Raw genomic sequence first — 13054 nt, forward strand, 5'->3', positions numbered from 1 at the left:
ATCTCCTCTCTTCCCCCCTCATTTACTATACTCCAGCCACATTGACCTTTTTTTATGTTCTTCTACAAGCCAAGGTTATTCCTGCCTTGAGATCCTTGCACGTTTTGCTACCTTTCCCTAACAGGCTACTGCCTGAGATGCCTGTGTGATTGGCTTCCGCAAATAATGCGACTCCCAGGTCCCTTATCTTCAGAGGCTTTTCCTGCCTACCCACCCTCCCTGCCACTCTTAGGAGTTACCCTCTACTGTATTACTTTTTGTAGAACTTATCACAAGCAAGAATTCTCCTAGTTATTGATGTGCTTACTTGTTTATGATCTGCCTTTGCAATGAGAATCTAAGTTCCGCAAAAGCAGGGACCATAGCTGCCTTGTTTCTTGCTGCATTCCTGGGACCTAGGACAGTTCCCGGCATAGAATAGAAGCTCAATAAAAATTTCTAGAATAAAAGAATGAATACATGATCCCACTCAATCCTCACAATAGCGCATTTCAGACAATACAATGGAGATGTACCAAAGTTAAATTATTTTCCCAAGGCTGGTGTCAGAGGCAGCAATCAAACTCAGGTCTCCAAAGCCACAGTTGTTAGGTCAGGACTCTGTTTGTTTTTTGTTTTTTGTTTTCCTTTTCTCTGATGTTTAAAGAGATGCTCCCATGTTGACCCATCTCATCCAGATCTGGAATCATGGAAGTAAAGAATCTCAGGTCTGCATGGATTGAGAGACCACCAATATCAGTCCCCATTTAGGAGCTGGGCCCTTTCCCCAGCAGCACGCTATCTATAAACACACATGACCTCAAAGCAGACAGACCTATGTTAGAGTCCCAGATGAGTCGTCTCTGACGGCATCCTTCTCTCCAGACCTCAATTCCCTTATTCTTATTCTCAAAATGGGAACATGCCTTTTAGGGTTGCTTTTGAGATTAAATGAGATAGTATACAGAAAGTACTTAGTACTAGGCCTGGAACACAGTAAATGTTCAATAAAAATTATCTATTTTTAATGATGTTGTGGTGGCTGAAAATATGGTATGGGGGACCAGGAGAACTGGTTCTGGTGTCCTGAAGATCTAGGTTTAAATCCTACAAGTTGGTGGCTTTGGGCAAATTTTGTAAATGGGAAAGCTCTGATTTCTTCCTTTGTAATAAAGGATAATAATTGCAACTGATTTATTGGGTTTGATGAGGAATAAAAGAGAGCATATTTAAGTACTTAGCCCAAATATCTGTCCACATGGTAAGTGAGCAAAAACTAAGAACTATTGTTAATATTATCATCATCGTTCTCATCGAGTGAAGTTAAGTTGTGGGGATGGGGGGACAATAAGGAGGGAATCTCGCTGCTTCTTCCTAGCCTTGACTCCGTGATCCTAGAATTTCTCCAGCCCAGCCAATCCCTCTGTCTCTGCTCAGGGCCGAGACACCAGCCACTTGTATTCTGCAGCTCTGCCATCACCAGCCCTCCCCTCCAGAGGCCAGAGCCAGGCACCTGCTCCTAAGATCTTAATGCCTTCCTTGGAAACTGCCCGCAGAACACGGAGGTGGGCACGCACACTCACACCTGCACTCGGAGTCCTGCTTAGCTTTCAGAGGAAGGGAAAAAGTGGTAGATGTTGATATGGAAGTTGCTCTGGATCAAACTGTGGCAGTCTGTGTCACGGCTCCCGCACACCACCCCCGGGGCCCTGCCTGCGGAAAACGCACTCAGCTTCATTTTTTTCTTCCTCGCGACCAGTTGGACAGACTTTGAAGACCTCTTTAAGACATTTGGGGTTTGTTTCCCGGCATATGTGGGCAGCGTCACTGCTTCCACGCCCTCAGGACTACTTAACAACATCAGCAAAGCAATTAAGCCCAGTTTTCAGGAAAATGCCAGTGGCTCTGCAGTATCTGGATGGAAGTCTCAGCCCAATTATTTCCAGCTAGTTGTGAACTGCGGGGAAGTGGACTTTACTTCATTAGAACTTCAGCTCCCACTGATTAAAAGTCGACTGTGTTGGAGACAGTAAGGAAAAGTGAAACAATTAAACTTGTCATCAATAAAATTGCTGTGTATTCCTCAGCACAAGGTTTTACTTCTCTCCAGAGGAGCGATTAAAATGAACTGATGGAAGTATAACTTGATTGACTGGAGAGCCTCCATCCATTGTGCTGAAACTGAACTTCCACTCACTGCCCTTCTTAGCTTGGGACATGAAACCCTCCTATAGGCCCGCCAGAACCCAGCAGCAGATGCTCTGAGCCCATCAGGTGGTGCTGACCGCACCCAGAGATCTGCTGAGGGACCAAGGTAGGCAGAATAATGCACCCCTAAAGACGCCCAGGCCCTACCTCTGAAAGCTGTGACTATGTTACCTTTTGGGATTTGGCAGATAAGGATTAAGGTTAAGGGCCTTGAAAGGAGAGATTATCCCAGATTATCCAGGTGGACCCAATCTAGCTACATGAATTCTTAAAAGCAGAGAACCTTTCCTGGCCAGGTCAGAGAGTGATATGATGACAGAAAAGTCAGAAACAGGCAACGTTGCTGGCTTTGGAGATGGAAGAAGAGGCTACAAGCTAAGGAATGTGGGTGGCCTCTAGGAGCTGGAAAAGGCGTGGAAATGGATTTTCTACTGGAGCCTCCAGAAGGGAATGCAGCCCTGATGACATCTGGAATTTAGCATAGTGAGACCCTTGTCAAACTTTAGCTAACCTCTAGAATTGAAAGATAAGAAATTTGTGTTGTTTTTGAAGCCACCGAGTTTGTGGTAATTTGTTGCAGCAGCAGCAACAGGAAACAAATACAAGGATCTGGGCAAGCACGGGCAAGAAGGACAGGCACTGGAATACTCACCCTCACCATCCAAAGGCTGCAGGCTGGAGTCGGATGCCAGGAAGGGAACCTCACGAGCACCATGACGTCATCCGCTATGTGTATGGTGCAAGGACTTGGGAGGAGAGCAGACGGAGAGGAAAGGCCCCACGCCCGGAACACGCTGCACAGTATCTCCAAAGCCACTGACTCGCAGAGTTTGCAAGGTTGAGTTTCACTTGTTTAGCAAAGACCCTGTACAGAGTAGGTACTCAGTAAGTGCTGAGTGATTTAAGGTTGAATGAAAATGTGCTAAAGGAATGAATGAATGAATGAATGAAAGAAAAAATACATGTGAATCAAATGAATATTGATTGTGAGTAAAAACGCCATACCCATGCTTGGTAACCTGGACACTTTGGGTTTTTGGTTTTCGTTTTTTTGGCTGCGCCGCGCAGCATGCGGGATCTTAGTTCCCCAACCAGGGCTCGAATCCGTGCCCCCTGCAGCGGAAGTGCAGAGTCTTAACCACTGGACCACCAGGGAAATCCCCAACCTGGACACTTTGACATTGGGTCAGGAAACTATGTGTGTTTTACTGCTCAGAATCCCATGGAAACCAAGAAGAAAGACAAGAGGGAGGAAAAGTGTAAGCCCACTTCCTAATTTCCTTTATGCCTGTGGATGCTTTAAGCCTATTTCTAGGGCTTATCTGAGATTTCTACCTAAGTTTGGGGACAGAATATGAGCTCCAGTTGGGACTTCCCATATGTCTTAGGCAGATTATGCTGCCATAACAAAATACCACACACTGAGTGGCTTCCATCAGAGATTTGTTTCTCACAGTTCTGGAGGCTAGAAAGTCCAAGACCAAGGTACTGGCTGATTCAGTTCCTGATAAAGCCTCTCTTCTTGGCTTGCAGATAGCCAACTTCTTGCTATGTCCTCACATTTCTTTCTTCCAGGTGTGAGCTCAGAGAAAGAGAGAGAACATTCTCTCTTCCTTTTCTTATAAGGCCACTAATCCCATCATGAGTTTCCACCCTCGTGACCTAATCTAACCCTGATTACTACCCAAAGGTCCCATCTCCAAATACTATCACAATGGGGGTTAGGACTTCAACATACGAATTTGGTTTGGGGAAGGGGGCACAGACATTCAGTCGCTAACACCATGACAGCTATGACCTTGGCTAACTCATTTAGACTTAATGACCTCTGTCAACTCATCTGAAAGTTAGGGCTTGGGATGGGAGTAACAGACAGCACTTACTGAGTACCTACCACATCCCAGGCTCTGTTCTAAGTGCTCTCTGGGCATTAAGCCCCTCACCATTCCCAATAGCTCTGTACACCCTGACTGTATATTATCATTCCCGTTTTACATATAGGAAATGTATAAAACCTAGAAAGATGAAGTCACTTGCTCAAGATCATAGTGGCAGAGCCAAATTTTGGACTCAAGTACATTTGAGACCAGAACTAGGATTCTTAACATAAGGGAATATTATGGTTGAAGCCAATATAATAGTTGCTTGAAAACTCTTCAGCAGTAGAAACACTTTAGGGCGCTAGGTGAAGGCAGTTAAATCCATGTGAATCCTCTCTCCGAATAAGAATTCAAAGGAAGCTCTGAAATACCTACAAATGAATAACGTGTGTGTGTGTGTGTGTGTGTGGTTTTGCCCATGTATGTTTGCAGCCATTGTGCAGACGCTGTCACTGCGCAATAGAATTGTTCCACATGGAACAAAGCACTGCACAAGGCCTGCCATCCATTCACACCGTGTCCCCTAACAATTGATACCTGCTGCCATTTTCCACTGGAAGAGAAATGTGATTTCTATATGTCAGGTGACAGTCTTTAAAATGCCTCCAGTGATTCATATTTCAATGTGTGTTTAACCCACCTTGGGAAACAGCCTATGTGGGGCCTCTCCACTGCCTTCTTCCTAGCAACCAAGGCCTTTTGTCGTCACAGCTTCAAACGGGCTCACATTCGCTTTGCGTGTGGGACTCAAGTTCCTGACACCAAGGCCCGCCTCTCCTCTCCAGCTCACAGCATTGAAAGAAAGAGGAATCAGTGTGGCCTCTACCTTAGAAATGAGTACAATGTCAAAGGCCCATGTCGCATCTTGTTTATGACAGTCCTCCAGCACAACCCAGTGTGTCATGTTGCTCAGAAATAAAGAGCCTACGTGAGACTAGCCTGTGATTAGGGCTGGGCCGAGATTGTGCTGTTCCTCTTCTCTGAGGCTGGGCGCCTCACTCCAGCCTCTGTGCAAGCCTTCAGAGGACCCACCCACTTGTCCCCATATGGAAGGAGAGGAGACGTGGAGAAGGGAAGAGGGAACTTGCACTTCCTGAGCAATGTCTGACTCTGAAGAAAGGTCTTCTTGCCTCCACTTTACAGTTTGCATCTTTTCCTAGGCTTTCAAAACAGCATCTCTATGCCAATGACTCCCAAGTTTAGTCTCCAGCAAAAATACCCTCACCAAACTCTAGACCCAAACAGCCAATACGGAGTTGCATTCTCTACCTGCATACCTTATAGACAACTCAAACTCAACAGGTCCAACTGTTTGATCTCCCACATGCATATACACACGTTTTTATCTTAGTCTTACGCACCTCAGTAAATGACAGCATGGTTTCTCCAGGGACTCATCTATGAAACTCCTCTCTCCACCCCGACATCCAACCCATTAGCAAGACTGGTTGACTCTACTTCCCAAATACACCCCAAATCTACCCACCTCCGTTCTTCCCCAATACTACTGTCATCCCTGACATATCACAAAATCCTCTTAGTTGGTCCCTCCATGGCTATTCTTGTCCTTCTTCCAAATGAGTCACCTCACTTTATTGAGAGTGATCTTTTTTAAAATGAAAAATTGTATCACATTACTCCTCTGACTAAAATATTTCTATGGCTCCCCTCTGCATTGAAAATAAAAAGCTAAAGTTCTTTACTTGGGCTACGATGCCAACATGGCGTAACTCCTGCCCTCCGCTGCAACTTTATCTCCTGCCTCTCTTCCCGTCACTTAATGTGGTCTAGTCAACCTGGCCTCCTCTTGGTTCCACAACTATGCAAGCTCTTTAATACTTCCTGGCCTTAACACATGTAGTTCCATCTGCCTGGGAATCTCTTACCTCTGCTTTTCCCACGGTTGTCTCCTTTTACTCCAGTAAGCAACCCAGCCTAACTACCCTATCTGCATAATTTATTCACCTTCCCCATTCCAATCACACTCTACCATTTCACATGATTCATCTTTGTAGACTTATAACAGTTTGTTTTTATCCATTTTTCCCTATCTTTTATTGCCTATATTCTCCTCTAGCCTAGAAACCTGAGGTGGACTTGTTGCATGCCTGGAACAGAATCAATGCTCAGTAACTACTTAGTTAATTAATAGCTACATAGATGAATGACTGACTTGCCCCAAATTCACAGTTGACAAGTACCAGGATTCAAACCCAAGGCTGCCCCTCTCCATAGTTCATGCTCTTAAGATTAACTCATGGTTTTTGGATTCAGAGTTGGTCATTGGTAAAGTCATGTGTCTCCCTTTCACTCCATGATGCCAGGAGTCCAGCATTCCCATGCTGCCATTCCCACTAAAGCTTTCGGGGTAGAGGCGGAATTCTAGGCACCCAACAGGAAGAGAGATGTGGGGGCACTCAGTGTACCCTCCAGGGCAGCTTTCTGGTCTAACCTATATACTGACATTCTATATTATCCCCATCTGGGATACATACTCTGCTTCTATGGTTGGCACTGGGAAGGACAACCAACTGCTTTCCCAAAACCTTTCCACTCATCTGTGGGTCTCCAGAGACTAAGTCCTGATTAGGTTGGGCCATGAAAACTTTCAGACACTTTTCAGTGGCCTAAGGAGCCTGTTACAAATAGTTTCTGTATCCCACGCCATATGCCGTAGCCCCACCTGATTTCTATACAGCCATGGGGGCACCTCTGAGCACACAGCCGACATCCTACATCAACAGTGTTTCAGCATCTCTCTATTTCTTTCTGTCCCAAGATATTACCTAAACCCATGAATGCCCTTCAGATACTGGCAGGTATAGCCCCAAAGTGCACGCTGGATTATACCTCCAAAGGGCATCCTCAACCTGTGGGGCATGGGAGTCAGTGGATAAATACTTCAGCTTCCTGTTCTTCAGAGCAACAATTCTGTGGTGCACTCTGAACCACAGAGGATTCCCAGGGAAACTGAATGCCAGTTGCCCAATGCGGTAAATCACTCCACGATACATCTTTAATTGGCTTTTCCTTCTCTTTCTTTCTCTCTTTTTCTCTCTACTTCCTCATTCTGTTTACTTGGATCACCCCACTATTAAACTACTTACCCCCGACTCTATATCTCAGGCTCTTCTTTCAGGAGAACCTAAATTAAGAAAGACTCAATTCTTCTGTAATTGGTCACCACCCAAAAAACCACACAGTGTTTGCTGGGAACTCAAGATGAAAAGAAAAAAAAAAAAAAAAAAAAGCCAAGTGTTGGCTCAGAGCAGTGCTCAAATATGAGTAAGTTTGGAAAGACAGATCACTGCAATGCGAAGAAACCTTACCAACTAAGTCAGTCCTTGGCCTTTGACCATCAGTGAGCTTGAACTTCTGAGGTCATCACACTCTGCTCGAAAACTTTCCATAACTTCCTGCCTCCCTTAGCCTGGCAGATAAGCCTCTTATGATCTGGCTCCAATTTACCCCTATAGCCTGACTGTTCTCCCTACAGTGGTCCCTCCAAATCTCTATACTCCCCATGTTCCAATGGAACACCAGAACTTCCCCACCTTGAGGCCTTTGCCTCCATGCCTCCATCCACCTTGCTCAGGAGCCATCCAGACAGGCCAGCTTCATGGTCATTCAACCTGTGCAGTCACACTGAGCCCCGCACAAAGAAGGGCCCCCATTCTTGGTTCATTGTTCTACTGTTACCATCTTAAAATTCTCAATTATTTTTGAACAAGGGGCCTTGCATTTCATTTTGCTCTGAGCCCTGAAAATTATGTAGCTAATCCTGCCTCCAGAGTATGAGTTATGAGATTTGACTTTCAATTTACCCTGTAGGATTGTTAAGAAATTACCACATTACCTTACATCAGGGCAGAATCTCTTTCTCACCCTTCACCTCTTAGACCAAATTATGTTTTAAAGTCAAAGGTGGATTATTTGAGAGAAGGAAAAAATTATTTCAAGGCTGCCTCTGCCCATTTCCTTAGTGAATTTGGAACCAAGGGCAAAGTTAATCCTGAAGTCCCCAGGAGTGTCACATATTCCCAGGTATCCAAGAAATATTGTCTAAAAGTAGAGGTTTTACCTGTGAGTTACAAGGAGGGTAATTCCAAGAGTGTTCTCTCATGCCTCCTTTGTTGAGTCTCAACATCTTATTTTAGTATTTTGCAGGTCTTTAAATACCCATGGTTTATTTATGAACTGAGGGTTATTAACTGTTTGAAACTTCATTAAGTCCCTCCCCCTGGGGATAGTCTCAGCTGAGGTCCTTTTAGATGATCCCTCCCTAAATATCTGTGTAATTTAGATTTAATAGAACAGTTTATTGTATGTTGATAAAATAATAATGAATTAATAAAGCCTTCACTGAGACTTAGGTAACAGATACATAATCTATCATTGTTAAAGCGCCATGCAAATGTTTTTAATAATCAGCATTTAATATGCAGCAACCCAGATGTAAATCCAGCCTAAACACACATTCGGAAACTCATTTAAAGCAGCTCATGAGTTTCTTGGAGATGGGAAAACCTTGAGGCCAAATGTGCTGCAGGACATCTGGTATCCTTGAGTCCCTTAAAGCCCAGTAGGGATCCTGGGGCCTTAGCTCAGGAAAAGCAGAGAACCCACTGTTAGAAGATGCCCCCAGCTTCCTCTCCCCAACACTGGGGTTTGTAGATTCGTGCTGCTTCTGCTATGTATTTTTCAATGCTCCACCAAGTAAATAAAGACACTGTAACCAGGTAATTTGAGTGTCCATGTTTATTTAAAACATTGCAAGAACAGCTACTGAGGAGCTTCACAGGGTGACCTCTGTCCAGATGTTTCCATATAAGTGGTCTGCACCAAATATTTAGCCCAAATATCGCAATAAAAGTTATCCTTTATCCCCCTTTCCTATAGCTTATTCTTAAAAGAAAGTTGATGCTTGGGTGGCTGACACTTGTGGTCACCTTGGATTTGTGCAAGAGGTCATATTTCAGGTTGGGATTTTCATGATCTTAGACAAATACCCAGGAGACGGATAGGCAAGTTGTCATGCTGAATCCATTCAGGAAGGCTCCCACTGCAACACTTCAAGAAAGCCAGCTCTCTTCACAGATAGAGACCTGTAGTATGGCCAAACTGTCTCCACCACTGACCAGTCTCAATGCCTGTGGTTCCCACCATCATCACGTTTCTTTGGGATTAACTGTAAAACCAGAAGTTGGTGAAGTGAGAGAAATATTAGGTTTGAAACTACAAGACTTGATTCAAGGCTAACACACCATCTTCCTAGGTGTTGGCCCCTTGAGTCCCTTCCCTCCTGTGAGCCTAAAAGAGGACATTGGATTTTATGAACTTTCAGCTCCTGCATTCTGTCCCAGGGAAGTGAGACATTTGATTTCATTAGTAGCCATAATCATCCTAGCACTGGTTGAGCATCTTTGCTCAATATGGAAACACCTTGGAAATCAGAGAGCCGAGCAGTAAGGGAGTGTCCATTTGCAAGACAGGCAATTCTGATGAAAACAAAAGATTGGGGAGTATGGGAGGACAAGTTCTAGCATGACACCCCAGTGGGAAGCTCACTGAGGGATGAGATGTGGACATCTTCAGAGCAAAGAGAAGAATGAGGAAGGAAGGGAAGAATGACAAAGAAAAAAAAAAACAACCCTCACTTTGTTGGCATCCTGGCCAAGAGTGGCCTCTGGTCACTGGGAATAAGACATCTCAGGTCTGTATGGTTCAGTCCAGAAGAACTTAGTACACAAGAGCCAGACAGCATTTGGAGGAATATTGCTTGACATCCAATCCCAACAAGTTACTTAAACTCACTGTACCTTCATGTATTCATCTGGAAATTGGGACTATTAGTCCTTGGAGAGCTGTCATGAGAATCAAATGAGTTCATATATGTAAAACTTAGCTCAGCAACGTTTTCTGTCACTGCTATTTCACCTCTGCCGCTGTGATCCTATTTCACGGTGAGTGGGGAGCAGGAGGTACAGGGAGAGGAAGCTGCAGCCCCCTTAGCTCTTACCACACCTTCCTGCAGATCCTGTCATTGTGTAGACTGCTAGACCAGGGCTAATCCCTCAGACAATAACCTTGGGCAACATAAAAGGGATTTACAGACCAGCTGGCAACTCCTGCTGCTGCCTCCTATGAAGGCATTTTGTCCTTAGAGGCTCTGAAATTCCAGGGAAGAAATTACACTGTCAGCTCTTAGCCTTGCCCCAAGCACCTGCCTAACACTCCTTGGGATTTCCAGATGTGTATATACACAGATGCACCGGTACACGCAGGTTTGTACAGATGCACATACACACATAGGAACACATGGTCACAGACACAAGCACCTGTACACACCTATACAACTCTACGGAGAGAGAAATATATAAATACACTTACACATATACACTTAGACAGAACAAGGTATACATACATGTATATGTAATACATAGAGACATATACTGATGTATAATCACAAAGAGACAAATATGCACATGTATGTATCCACTAATAATATGTCACTTGGCATACGGTTACACTGTCACAAACTGTACATCCATGAACTGGACCACATGTCCAGCACCTTCAAGAAACTGAGAACCTAGGAAACCATGTCCCCAGCCTTAGTTCTAGCTTTAAGTCAACACTACACAGACCCACTTTGGGGCTGTGCTGATGGCCCAGGGTGGAGGACAGAGGCAGGTCAGAGGAGACAGTGCCCTACAGGCTCTGGGGAGATCCAGCTGTCAGAGACTTGCTGGCCTTGAGACCATGGAAGTGGATACTGCAAGCCAGTGGGCTAGGTAGGAGCATTCCGTTACTTAGGTCTCTGGCCGCCAAACCCAGCTTTTCTACCATCTGTTGAAAAGGAATTTTTGAGAAGCTCCTGGCTGACCAAAGGGCAGAAGCAGCCACGAATGTGACAAACTTTATCTTCATTGGACTCACTGGGGGGAAGAAGAAACACGAATGGGCTTTAGCCAGAGTTCACCAGGAGTCAGGGGTTGAGAGGTGGGGTGGAAGATGACTGGGGAGGACCATGACCTTATGGTTTCTCCAGCATAGCTTTCACTGTTCCTGTGAGAAGTTCTGTCTGGGACATTTCTGCCATATTTCTCCCTGGTGCTTTGTTGATTCTGAAACCCCCATCGCTCATTCTTCCCAGATGCCTTCTTGAGGCCACTTACGACTTACAGACCCAGGACCAACATCCTCACGCAGTATCTATTACCTACTTCAAGATGACAACTTCTGCCTGATGAGCAAATATCACAGAGCCACCAATAAGAGAAACAAAAGGTTCCAAGCAGTGGCAAAGATGACCACTGTCACTGGACCCCCTGACAATTCAGCCTAAAATAATTTACACTGCATATTATCTGAAGGTAGAAAGGTGTATTTGTCCCACCTTGATTCCCTAGGGTGATTCAAAGAGAACTGTCAGCTCTCAGGAATTCCCCAAGTTGTCTGCCACCATAAAAAATAATTTATTGGAGGCTTCCATTCAAATGTACTTTGAATGAGTGTATTTACCATTAAGAGCTGTTACCACAAGGAGAGCTTGTGGAACAGATAAATTTTAATGGAGAGCATTCGAAAATATTGTGTAGTCCTTGGACCTCTCATTAAACTGGGCTCCCAAAAATGAGCCAGCTCAAATTCCACTCCTGCCCAAATGCAGATGGAGATTCCTAAACAACCCACCAGTTATGAGGCGCTTGTAGCAGGATTCATGCATCATCAAAGGGCTGGTCTGAATGGCCATGATGTCTTAACCAACTCTGGGGGGCTGGGCAATGAATCTATGAAATAATGGAAGAGGTCCAGGACTTTGTAATAGGGAGTTGGTATTTGAGATGCAAATCCTAGTGCCTAATCTGAAGGGAGGATTTTGTTCAGAGAATTGTTTGATCAAATGAACCCTCCAAGTCTTCCCATGTGCTGCAAGTCCTCATGACCAGTCTCAGCTTCTCCTTCTGCCTCCCATTCATATGTTCCTCACCTCCAGTGTGGAATGACTTAAGGGTCTGAGAACACAGCCAGGGTTCCCCATTTCCATGGCTCTGTACTTACTGTTCCCTGAGCAAGCGCTCTAATCCTCTACTCCTCACCTGCTGGACTCCTACACATCATTCAAGTCTCAGTTTACGGAGCACCTCCTCCAAGTAGCCTTCTTTTACCCACTTTTCCTGGAGATTAAGTGTCCTCTCTGAGCTCGTTGAGCACAATGTGAGAATTTTTGCTTTCATCTCAATGTCTCCAGCTAGACTACATGAGCTTTTTAAGAAGAGTGAGTCTTTATCTTGCTGTTTTTATACCCTTAACAGTAGCATGGAGCCTGGTATGTAGCAAATGCTTAATAAGTGTTCGCTGCATGCATGCATGAATTCAGTGAATAAGAGGCAGCTGGTGTAGTAGTTAGGAGCCTGGGCTTTGAGCTAGGCTGCCTGGGTTCATATCCTGGTTTTGCCACTTATTAATAGACTTATCTTCTCTATACCTCAGCTTCCTCACCTGTAAAATGGGTATAATAATAGAGCTGTTGTAAGGATTAAGTGATTTAACATAGGTAAATGTTTAAATAGTGGCTAGTACATAGTAAGCATTCAACTTGTGTTAGCCCTGAGTCCAAATCCATCCCCATTTGAGCATTATCAATGATTCTGAAGACCTCTCTACTAAGTCCATGCCAGAAGAGGAGCAAGAAGTGACTCTACTTGCCCTTTGAGTCCTGTAACAATCCCTCCTCTAGGGTCCAAACACACCTTATCTAGGCTGAGTGGACTTATTTACAAGGGCCTAGTTAATCATGTCCATCTGTAATGTAAATGTGCTTCTCATTATGCTAATGTAAGCACTAGACATGCAAATCCATAAGCATTTGCATGCCTAATGCCACAGTTCTTGTCCATCCTGTTCTGTTGCTATTTACTATCTAGTTTTTATGACTTATGGATTTCCAACCCTTTAAATTTATATCAGCACCGTGACATATC

At 44.5% G+C, this 13054-nt stretch overlaps 1 long non-coding RNA gene across 1 annotated transcript in view; it reads right to left on the reverse strand.

The window, feature by feature from the left end:
* Window positions 1-224: 224 nt before the first annotated feature.
* Window positions 225-13054, reverse strand: part of LOC309648903 — a 35730-nt gene continuing 22900 nt past the window's right edge. Inside the window, exon 3 of the long non-coding RNA XR_014256852.1 lies at window positions 225-9255. This is a non-coding gene — a long non-coding RNA (uncharacterized lncRNA). The remainder of the gene's footprint in view (window positions 9256-13054) is intronic.

Source organism: Balaenoptera physalus, assembly GCF_965194825.1.
Source record: "Balaenoptera physalus genome assembly, chromosome: 19".
NCBI lineage: Eukaryota > Metazoa > Chordata > Mammalia > Artiodactyla > Balaenopteridae > Balaenoptera > Balaenoptera physalus.